Source organism: Sus scrofa, chromosome 7, assembly GCF_000003025.6.
Source record: "Sus scrofa isolate TJ Tabasco breed Duroc chromosome 7, Sscrofa11.1, whole genome shotgun sequence".
NCBI classification, from domain to species: domain Eukaryota; kingdom Metazoa; phylum Chordata; class Mammalia; order Artiodactyla; family Suidae; genus Sus; species Sus scrofa.
In genome coordinates this window covers 51,591,918-51,604,183 of record NC_010449.5, presented here as the reverse complement: position 1 = coordinate 51,604,183, position 12,266 = coordinate 51,591,918, and the positions used below count along the sequence as shown (strand labels likewise).

Below are 12,266 nucleotides of genomic sequence, written 5' to 3'. Positions count from 1 at the left end.
AGCCAAGAAACCACAGAACCAGAATGAAATATCATAAGGGGTACTGCTCTAGGAAAGGAGAGTTTGACAGACCATGACTAAATGGCAATTTCTTGATTAAAAAAAAACAAAAAAACAGTTCCTTATTCATCCATCTCAATGAGTTGAGATCCCCTGATAAACTGCTTTTCCATAGCCTTCTTTGTTCCTTCCCAAAAGCCTGTGAGGCAGGTACCATTAATATTCTAATTATACAGATAAGGAAACCGAGGTTCAGGAAGGTTAAATGAGGTGTCCAAGTTTACCTAACTGCAAGGTGAATGTTTGAAACTTGTTTTTACTGGCTTTAGAATCTGGACTTTAAATGCCTATATGTGGAGGACACCAACATGAAGCTGGCACAGATTTTTACCATGTTTTTGGTCTATATAAGGAGAAGGCACAGTGTAGAACTATGATGTGAGGGAGAAAGGTGGGAAGACCTATGAAACACAGGTGCACATGTGACCTTTTGAGCGGTTTGGTGAAAGAGGGACTTGAGGTCACACCTCCTCAAAATAATGAGAAATGACAAGGGCTAAGGGCATTACTAACGCATTACAACATAATAATAGTGATGGCTGCCATATCGAGCCCTTTCACAGTACCAGATACAAAGGGAGACACATATTATTAGTTGACTAAACTAAAACGTAACCTGAGGGGAGAGGTGGTATCAATACCATTTTGTGGATGAATGCCCAAAGCCCAGAGATATTAAGTGCTTTACCCAAGGACGCACAGTTTATAAAATACACAAGCACAGATTGAAACCGCGTCTGTCTATTTTCAAGTCAACCCTTTCCCCCACCATGTAGTTGTCTTTCAAGCACCACTGCATCTTCCCTTGTTTGATTCTCGTGGGGAACCAAAGGCAGAGGAGATATTGCTATCCCCACTTTACAGATGGAATGGCATGTGCAAAGCTTCTGCCCAGACGTTTCTCGATCTCAGACCTGCATATGCAGTGACTCCACCCCCCACCCCTGGACATCTCCACTCAGATATCCCACAGGTGCCTTACACCTACACTATCCAAAGCCAAATGCATCATCTCATCTTCCTCCCAAACTACGTTTCTCATTCTTCCATTTACTCAGTGATTTAGTCCACAAATATTTCACAGGGTTTGGGGATAAATAGCAAACATTGCAATAGCTAGTGAGACTCTACCTCACTGCCTACACCAGAAACCCGGTAATATTATTGCTCTCCCAACCTTCCACATTCAGTCATTCACCAAGTTCTTGCTGCTGCTTCTGCTAGGTATCTCTAAAATCTGTCCGTGTATCTCAGGCCTTCACCATCTCTTGCTCGGAATATTGCATCAGCCTCTGGATGTCTCCCAATCCCATTCCCCTCCTTTTCTTCCCCCTTCCCCACTTCCTCCTCCTTCTCTTCTTTCTTCTCCTCCTGTTCCAAACCACTGTCCAGGCTGCAGTCTGCAAGTTCTTTCCAAAGTGTAAATTGACTGCATCTGTCTCCACCACCACCACTTAAAATTCTTCAACAACTTCTAGAACTCTTAAGATGCTTACAAGGCCCTCCAGGGCTTGGCCCTATTCCACCGTTTCAGCCTCAGTTGTCACCACACTCCCTAGGCGCTTTCCACCTGTTTGGCTGTGCTTGTTTTGGTTTCTGGAGCCTTGTCACAGCAGCTCTGACTCCCAGGATTTCACATATCCTGTCCCCTCTGGCAGAACACTTTTTTCACCAGGCTGATGTCTATGCATTCTTCAGATCTCAGTTTAAATGTTTCCTCCTCAGGGAGTCTTCCTAGACCTTTGGATCAGGCATATTTTTTTTTCTCCTGTCCTAGTGCCCTCTACATTCCCCATCATACCAGCCATCTCATTAATGCACTAACTTTTTTGACACATCTTCTCTGCAGAGACCCAGTTGCTCTGTTCACTAATGGGTACATGATGACTCAATGAACATGTAAACAAACGATCACGGCAAAGTTGGGGGAGAAGAGCGTCTGGGGGCTCCATCAGAGAATTTGGGGGGGCAGTGATGACAGATGAGGCTGGAGAGATAAGTAGGGGCTGGAACTGAATGGCCTTATGTGTTTGGACATTGTCTTGTAGGCGGTAGCATTTTGTTCTCACTGGAATAGACACTCTGGATATGAATTTATCTTCCCTAAATGCAGTACTCCTGCCAAAACTATCATCCATGAGCTTACAGGATGCCTTATACACTGTCCTGGTATTTCACACAATATTGTTTCTGACCGAGGAACTCACTTAAGAGCAAATGTGGGGTGACAGTGGGCCCAGGCTCATGGGATTTGCTGCTGGTCTTGTGATGTTCTCCACCACCCTGAAGCAATTGGCTCAGCAAAATGGTGAAATGGCTTTTTGAAAATTAAGATACAGCACCAGCTATGTGGCAATACCTTGCAGGGTTGGAACAAGGTTCTCCAGGAGGCTGCATATGCTCTGAATCAGACTCTGATATTTGGTGCTGTTTCTCTGATAGCCGGGGTTCATGGACCCAGAAACCCAGGGGAGGGAAAGGGAGAGGCACCATTCACTATTACCCCAGTGACCTCCTGGAAGAAGGAGCAAGAGTTTTGCTTCTTGTCCTCACAACCTTATGCTCTGCTGGCCTAGAGACACAATGATTCCATTGGACTGGAAATTAAGACTGCCACCTACCCACTTTGGGCTCCTTATGACTCTAAATCAACAGGTAAAGAAGGGAGTTACTGTACTGGATGGGGTGATTGATTCTGACTAGCAAGGGAAAATTGGACAATTACCCCACCATGGAGATTAGGAAGAGCATGATCCCTTAGGGCATCTTTCAATATTACCGTGCCCTGTGATTAAGGTTGATGGAAAACCCAATCCTAATAGGACCACTATGGCTCAGACTCTTCAGGAATGAAAGTTAGAGTCACCCCACTAGGTAATGAATCCTGACCAGCTGAGGGGCTTACAAAAAGCAAAGAAAATATGGAACGCGTAGTGGAAGAAGGTAGTGATAAAAACTAGCTATGAGCATGTAACCGGTTACAGAAATGAGTATTTCTCTCCTCTACTGTTATGCATATGTGTATGTCTGTGTGTATTGTGTAACCTAAGATGGATGGATTGACTTTGTATCATAGTATTTTAAAAAATTATCCCAGGTTTACTGAGAGATAAATGACATATCACATTGTGTATTGTTGACTTTATATCATAGTATTTAAAGTGTGAGATTTCAAGGAGAAGAGTAAACATTATTCAGGAGGTTTGTATTCTTTTCTGAGAAAAGGGTTAGTGTGTTTTTCAGTTGTGCACAGGATTGTTATGTCATGTTAGGTAGAAGTATGACCTTGCCATTGTCTTTATTTGGAGATTAAGTGTCTTTTAAGGAGATGTATGTGGGTGCTGAGTTGACAAGGGGTGGATTTGTGTGGGGTAATTTCATGTATCAAATTAGGCTGGGCCACAGTGCCTAATGGATGTTTCTGTAAGTGTGTTTTTGCACGAGATTAACAAATCAGTGGACTCTGAGGGAATCAGATTGCCCTCCATAATGTGTGTGGGTCCCATCAAGTCAGTGAAGGCATTATTAGAACAAAGTCTGACCTCCCCTGAGCAAGAAGGAATTCTGCCAGTAGAAGGACTTTGGACTTGGACGGCAATACCAGCTCTCCCCTGAGTCTCTAGCCTACTAGCCTATGCTGCAGATTTCGGGCTTGTCAGCCTCCGAAATTTGTGAACGAATTCCTTAAAATAAATCTTTCTCTGTTTGTATACATACACATCCTATTGGTTCTATTTCTGATTTATACAGATGCCTCTCAGATTATAGGGCAAGCTGATACTCTCCTCACCTATTGGACGCAGCATTCTCAAGCAGAAACATGGCAAGGATGTGTGGGGAGCTGAGAAGGGAGAGGTGCCTTACAGTTACCTGATAGTATTCTTGCACAGCAGGGTATTTAAACACAAAGAAGAGGAACCTTAGTTTTCACATTCCCCAATCTGTCCCCCTAAGTCCAGAGCAAACAAGATACCTCTGGGAGCCCATTTTCCCCTGGGGCCAGCCCACTAGAGAGAGTCTCTGCTGCTTTTACCATAAACGGAGAATATGTCTCTTGCGGTTTAGCCCAGGTGGGCTCCTCCCTCAGAGATCACCTGGACTGCTAATGTCAGTTCTCCGATGGGGAAACTGGGGCCTGGTAGAGGAAGGGACATACCCAAAGCCACACAGTTAATTATACTTAGAACTAAATTAATTATGTATTAGAATGAAGTTTGGTTGCTTGGTTCTTCCTCTAGTGCTCTTGACACAAACTTGCCATCCTGCTCACCTATTTTATCTGTTTATTTTTTTCCTCAGAACAAGGCACCTTCTCTGAGAAACACAAAGCTAGAAAGGAGCTAGACCAGCCTTTTGCATGCAGAAGGTGAGTGTTTAAAAAATATTCAATGGATAGTTACTGATCTAAAGGGCTTTGCTGTCCCAGCAAGGCAAACATTTAGATTAACAGTGTAGTAATGGGTTATAATTCATAATGCCACAAGGTGGTTAATAAAAACTTGCGAACATGATCCATGACAAGTACTCTTAAAATGGTTATAAATCTAAACATTGTGTGTCCTTTTGTGTTCTGACTGCAGAGGTGTTCAAAATTAGTCATATAGCCCTGTAAAGATTTAATGCCATTTTGGCTATCACCAAAAATACATATGGAGAATTAAAAGGCTATCCTGACAGTTTAATTGGTGATTGAAGAAGTTTGGGGTTCTACTTTCTCTTCTTAAATATTCTTTCTTTCTTTCTTTCTTTCTTTCTTTCTTTCTTTCTTTCTTTCTTTCTTTCTTTCTTTCTTTCTTTCTTTCTTTCTTTCTCTCCCTCTCTCTCTCTCTCTCTCTCTCTCTCTCTCTCTCTCTCTCTCTCTCTCTCTCTCCTTCCTTCCTTCCTTCCTTCCTTCCTTCCTTCCCTTTTCAGGGCCACACCTGCAGCATATGGAGGTTCTCAGGCTAGGGCTCCATTCAGTGCTGTATCTGCCAGCCTACGCCTCAGCCACAGCGACACAGGATCTGAGCTGTGTCTGCAACCTACACCATAGCTCACAGCAACGCTGGATCCTTAACCCACTGAACGAGGCCAGGGATCGAACCTGCGTCCTCACGGATGCTAGTCAGGTTCCTTTCTGCTGAGCCATGAGGGGAACTCCCCTCTTCTTAAATATTTTCAAGCGTAGTCCACCTTAAAGGTAAGGTCTGGGTGAGAGACTCTCTTGAGCGTTTAAGGCTTCTAAAATATATAATTCTGGAGATTTTCTATCTTTCCTAACATCTAACTACTGAAATTCAAGTTTACCAGATATTGTATGTTTCTGAGAGGTGTATTGAGTATTTAATCCAGGCAGAATTAATGAAATAATTAATATTTATTTATATGGGGTCCCATCTTAAAATAGGAAACAAGCTATTGAAAGCTGCAGTTCTGTCACTTTTTATCACTATTATAAAATGTTCTGAAATTCAGCATTATTGTTTTATATATTTAGATTGTAAGATTCCCTTATTGAGATTTGTATGCCTGTGAGAACTGTGGTGATGTATCCTTTTTTATTCCTGTTATTGGTTTTTTATGCCTTTTCTCTTTTCTTCTTGATTAAATTTGCCAAAAGTTTTTCAGCTGATTGTTCTTATAAAGAACAACAATAGATGCAACTTTTGGCTCTGCTGATCCTTTCAACTGTCCTTTAGCTCTTTATTTCTTTAATTTCTGCTCTTATCTTTATTATTTCCTTTCTTTTCCTTTATTTGGATTTAATTTAGTCCTTTTTCAACTTCCCACCATAAACACCAAGATAACTAACCTTCTGCTCTTCTAACATATTCATTTAGAGCCATCAGTTTCCTTCTAAGCCTAGTGTTAGCTGTATTCCACATATTGTCATAACATATATGCATTATGATTTAATTCAAAATATTTTACAATTTTTAGAAACTTTGACCTATGGGTTATTTAGATGTGCATTACTTAATTTCCAAACATTTGGGGATTTTAAAAGTTATATTTTGTTATTAATGTATAGGTAGTTGTACTGTGATCTTAGGACATAACCCTGTATAATTTCAAAACTTTGAAATCTGTAGAGATATAATTATATAACCTAGCATCATATGGTCCATTTTGGTAAGTGTCCCATATACTCTTGAAAAAAATAGTGTATTATGCATTGATTATGTAAAGTGTGTGTGTGAGTGTGTAATCATACCAGTTTTGTTCGGCTCTCTCCACATCATTGCTTATCTTTCATTCACTTAAATCAGTTACTACTGGGAGAAGCATGTTACTATCCCATACTGTGAGGCAAAGCTGGGCTTTAGTCTTCCTGAGTGCTGGTCTCTCTTGTTCTTCTTTATTCCTAGAGCAACAGTCCTTCAGGGACTCCAAATGAAAGCCTGGGATGTTTGCCCTCCTCCCTGGTGGTCCTCAAATGTTCCTTTCACCCCAGCCCTTTGAGAATTGCTCAGAGATCTACTCAGCTTCTTAGCTGCCCCATTCACAGCTTTCTGCTGGGATCCCAGTCTCTGGCAATGCATGATGATTGACAAATGCCTCCAGGGAAAGAGTGGTACCTCCACAGGCTCTCCTCTCTGTATTCCCTACTCTCTAGGATCTTGGCCTCTCAGCTGGCTGCCTGCAGAGCCCATGGATGACTTCAAATAGATATTATTTCCCTTAGTATTTATCCAGTTTTTCTAGTTGATTTCCACAGGAAGTTCAGTTGGCAAAAAACTAGTCTGCCATTGCTAGAAGCAGAACTCCTTTTTCAGAAAATTCGTCTTTTAAAAATACATGAGGATATAAAATTCAAAAGCTAAGAGGAAGCTGACCCCAAGAGGACAGAAGTGCCTTCTTTATGTCATTCATTTAAGAGCCTAAACCACAGGCATGGTTATCTGAGAATGTGTTTGGTGAGATTGTTCACTTCGTACGTATCCCTCCTCCCCAGTTTTATTTATCACATAACCATCGATAATAAAGAAAAGCAATTAATTACCAAAACCTCAGTCTTGGCGTTCCTGTTGTGGCTTAGCGGAAATGACTGGTATCCATGAGGACACAGGTTCAATCCCTGGTCTGCTCAGTGGGTTAAGGATCCGGCATTGCTGTGGTCTGTGGTTTAGATTGAAGACATGGCTTGGATCTGGCATTGCTGTTGCTGTGGTGCAGGCCAGCGGCTACAGCTTTTATTTGACCCCTAGCCTGGAAACCTCCATGTGCCTTGGGTGTGGCCTTAAAAAAATAAAAGACAAAAAATTAAAAAACCACGAAAACCCAAAAAACCTCATTCTTCCAACACACACCACTTTTTAAATTCTTATTTTGGGGTAGGTACCCTTACAATATATCCTTTGTGCATAAATTCTACCTCTGGTATCATAATATATATATATATATATATATACATATAATATGTCATTATAAATATATATATATATATTTTTCTTAACATCACTTCATAAAAATATTCTATCAATCTATACAGTCCTAATTTTTGTTTGTTTGTTTGTTTGTTTTTGGTATTTTTAGAGCCTTACCTGTGGCATATGGAAATCCCCAGGCTAGGGGTTGAACTGGAGCTACTGCTGACAGCCTATGCCACAGCCACAGCAGTGCAGGATTTGAGCTGTGTCTGCAACTCACAGCAATGCCAGATCCTTTAACCCACTGAGTGAGGCCAGGTATTGAACCTGAATCCTCATAGATACTAGTCAGGTTCTTAATCAGTTGAGCCATGATGGAAACTCCCTATATAGTCCTAATTTTAATAGCTATGTGCTTAAGCTGAGTTGCCTTACATATTTGTTTCAAAACTTATATTTCCTATGCAAATTGGCAGTATATCTGCTTATTTGACAGAGGTCTTTATTTTTTTAATAATGATTTTTCTTTTTTCCATTGTAGCTTGTTTATAGCGTTCTGTCAATTTTCTACTGTACAGCCAGGTGACCCAGTCACACATACATGTATAAATTCTTTTTTCTCCCATGATCATGTTCCATCACAAGTGCCCAGACGTAGGCTCCAGTGCTATACAGCAGGATCTCATTGCTTATTATTTTTAGTTTTTAATTTTTAGTTTTTCGGCTGTGCCTGCCGTATGCAGAAGTTCCCGGGCCAGGGATTGAACCCAAGCCACAGCAGTGACAATGCCAAATCCTTAACTGCTAGGCTGTTAGGGAACTCCCAGAGATCTTTATTTTTAAAACTGAGTCTGTCATAAGTATTTAAAGTGGCTTCCACAATTCGGCATGTTCTTTTCCCTCTGTCTAGAATCCCTTCTATGCTTTCTCTATTGACAATTTCTACTCATTCATTTTCTCAGCAGACTTTTCCCTGGTGGCAAAGGTGGCTAAATGGTAGGTTGAAGTCTTTCTTACTTCTTGGCCCAGACAAAATTCCTCCTCTCTAGATACTGACATCAGCAAAGGATTGACCTCAGTGAGGCTTGACCCTAAAGACTTTTGAATTTCCATCCAGATTAATTTAACTGGTGTAGAGCATATGCTGAATGTTTTTGAAGGGAACCTCCCAGATCCGAGCCATGTGTGCAACCTACATCACAGCTCATGGCAATGCTGGATCCTTAACCCACTGCGCGAGGCCAGGGATCGAACCTGCATCCTCATGGATACTAGTCAGATTCATTTCCCCTGAGCTATGACAGGAACTCCTGAAATTGATTTTTAGTACAGATCAATGTTTTCAGGTAGCATGTGGCCATTTCAAGAACTCAAATATGTGCACATCTACACCATTATGTTAGATAGTGAGGGTCACATATAAGTCTTTAATTTATGTTAATTATGGTTATGAACTCTAGGTTGGAGTTATGAGAGCAGAATATCATTTATTTGTCTGTTCCTCATGGAACAAAAGTTAAATCAACACTACCTTTTTCAAACAAATGTGCTTCTCTCCTGTTGGTTCTGCTCTGCCTGTGTTTCCATTCTCCCTACCTGTGTCCATGGCAGACATCACCAGTCGATCTTGAGGACTTTCCAGCTGAGCCACAGTATGGCCTCAGGGGCTTCACAACCTGACTCCCAAACATCATGCTCAATGGATTGTATTTTTGTTGGTGAGATGAAATCTATTTACTTCCCAACATCATCTCTGTGTTTTCTTTATCTTTTTTGACATTAGAAACCTTATACATTGACACAGATCTCAGGTCTGTGATACTCATACGTTTCTTCCAATTGCAGGTCACATTTTACAGTCTCATTTTCCTTTAATAACGGAAGTCTCTCCTAACATCCACACAACTGAAAGATCAATGGCAAGATAGCCAGGTTGGGAATTTCTATACCAGCAATGAATCACTCGCAGAGCAGTCTTTCCCACCACTGAGGAGAATAATTCTAAAAAAGAACTTGAAAACCTAGCTCTGTTTCCCAAATATTCCTAGCTGTGGGATTCCCGGAAAGATTTTTAAGTGTAAATGATGGTGAAGAGATGGCCCTGAAGTGGCCTCAGCCTTCTGGCACAGAAAACTTTTCTTTATAAAGCTTCCATTTGAACTCACATCAGACTATTTACATTACAAAAATAATTCATACTTGTTTATTGTAAAAACAGCTGCAAAACATAAAGTAAAATGCGAAAGTCCCCTCACTCTTTTCCAATTCCCTGAGGGTAATTACTGTTGAAAGATCTTTAAGACAGTTTTCTACACATATATAAGTATGTATGTGTCTCTTTCTATGTGTAGTTAGAATTTTTTAAAACAAGCATGAGTTTATACCATACATATTATTCGGAAATCTGCTTTATTTCCTTCATATGATTGATACACATCTGTGCATATAGATTCATCCTTTCATGCCATACTTATAATTCTACCCCATTACTTTGGTAGTTGAATCATTTTTTTAATGTGTGGAAGTACCACAATTATTGAACTATTCTAAAATCACTGGACTTCTACACTATTACAAATAATACTATAAGGATTGGCTTTATGTACTTGTGTGTAAATCCTTGTGTACTTGTGTAGTTGTTTTTATAGAAGAGATAACCAGAAATGAAACTTCTGGATCTAAGGATGTATGTTAGAAGATTTCTGACAACCAATATGCCCTTCACTTTTACTAACATTGCATATTAGCAATCTTTTTGGTTTTTGCCAAAAGAGTAATCTTTTAAAAAAAGTTTACATTTTCCTGATCATTTCTCCACATATTTATTAGCCATTTGTATTTTTTCTGTACATTCTTTGTTTATATGTTCTGCCCATTTTCCGGAGGTTTTCTTCTTAGTGATTTGAATGTGCTTGAATATATTTAATCTAGTGGATCTTGATTGTGGTTGCATATTGGAATCACCTAGGGAACTTTTACATAACAGGGCCCACCTTGAGAAATATTCTGTTTCTCGTAGGCTGTGGTGAAGTCCAGGTGAGACTGACATGCAGTCAAGGCTGAGAGTTACTGTTCCAGGAAGTGGGTGGTTTAGATAGGATGGAGGTCTAGGTTGTAGGAAACAAGTGGTTAAGGAGCTGAGAGGCCAGGCTGTTAGGAGAATTGTGAAATCTAGTTGCCTTAGTCTGCTCAGGCTGTCATAACAAAATACCACAGACTAGGTGGCTTAAACAATAGAGGTGTATTATCTCATGGTTCCGGATTCTGAAGTCTGAGATCTGTACTTCTGAAGGATGAAGATTTGCAGGGAGCAGCTGCTGGTGAGGGCTCTCTTTCTGGCTTGCTGACAGCCTCCTTCTTGTTGCACCCTCACATGGTAGGGAGAAAGTCAGCTCTCATGTCTCCTCCCTTTTTCATAAGAAAACTAACCCCATCATGAGGTCCCCACCCTCATAACTTCATCTAAACCAAAGTATTGCCTAAAGGCCCTACCTCCAAATACCATCATCTTAGGGGTTAGGGCTTCAACATATGACTTTTAGGGAACGCAAACATTCAGTCCATACCATGGTTTCCTCTGTTTCATTACTGATGTTGTTATTTTGCAACATCTTTATCGTCTGTCTTTATATCCTAATGAGACTACTTAAGGTTTGCTACGTTCACCCTTTTGGTCTCATACAAAGCACAGGCTGCCTTGCTCTGTTCTCATGTTTTAGCCTGGGTGTTCACACCACTTCAATTTGCTTTTCTTCCACAGTCATGTCAAAGCCACAAGTTAGAGGACAGCCAGTTTGTAGGGTTTCATTCTTTAGTGTTTAACCCCAAATTAGGATACATAAAACCATATCCTGTCATTGGAGATTCGTGGCTAAAATGCTTTTATACTGATTATTCATAGGCACCCTCATTAGACGTATACAGTATCTAATTTTTAGGAATTTTTTAGCGGGGGGCAGAGGCAGGTAGGAGCAACCTGGTTTGGACTGGAGGTGGGTGCACAAGCCCTTGAAAGCATGGGAAATCCTTGAATCTGAAAGTGATTTTATAGCTTGATTAAAAACGCCATTGGCTGCAGGCAAGGAGGCCAGGAGCAGGAAAGAAAAAGGAAATATCAACCCACAGAAGTAGGATACACAGGAGTCAGGAGGATAGTCTTGGACTGGCTCTGCTGCCAGCTATTTCCTGGGCTGACTTTTATGATTAGTAATAAGAGTTGGAGGGTTCTCTCAGGTCTCTTCCAGCCCTACAAGCCTTTGGCCAGGAAAACGACACCCACCCTTCTTAACTCTGAATTGGGAATTTAATTGCCTGATGATAAAGGCTACAGAAAATTCCCATGGTTCTTTTTCTAGAATGGAATCCTGCAAGTCAGGAGGGAAGAATCAGGACAATTGAGTCTCATGTATGTGGCATCCACATCTTCACATCTGCCTGCAGTCCCAGCAATGTAGTGTTTGCCAAACATTAGCACTTGGTAGAAGGCCATTTATCCTGAAATAGTGCTTATAAAGTGCAGGGTAGTGGCTTTTACATATGAGTATTAGAACATTTCCAATATGTACACATAAGGTACATTTTTTAGAAAACTTAAAGGAGGGGAGAATTTTGTGGTCCCAAAACTTATTCCTGAATTTCTTGTCTGTCTTCCTTCTGCAAATATCTGACTATCTTCCATGTACTAGTAGGTTGACCAGCCGTCTCAGTTTGTCCTGGACTTCTTGTTTTTAGCGCTAGAAGTCCTTTGTCCCACAAACCCCCAGTTCTCAAGTAAATGGGGACAGTTTGTCAGGCACTCTACAAGACACTGGGTATAAAGTGGTAAGCAAACAAGCAAAAAACCTCAAATAATTATAG

At 40.7% G+C, this 12,266-nt stretch overlaps 1 long non-coding RNA gene across 1 annotated transcript in view; it reads left to right on the top strand.

Annotated features, from left to right (window-relative positions):
• Nucleotides 1-12,266, top strand: part of LOC106504434 — a 191,916-nt gene that overhangs the window by 127,738 nt on the left and 51,912 nt on the right. Inside the window, exon 3 of the long non-coding RNA XR_002345777.1 lies at nucleotides 4,360-4,426. This is a non-coding gene — a long non-coding RNA (uncharacterized LOC106504434). The remainder of the gene's footprint in view (nucleotides 1-4,359; nucleotides 4,427-12,266) is intronic.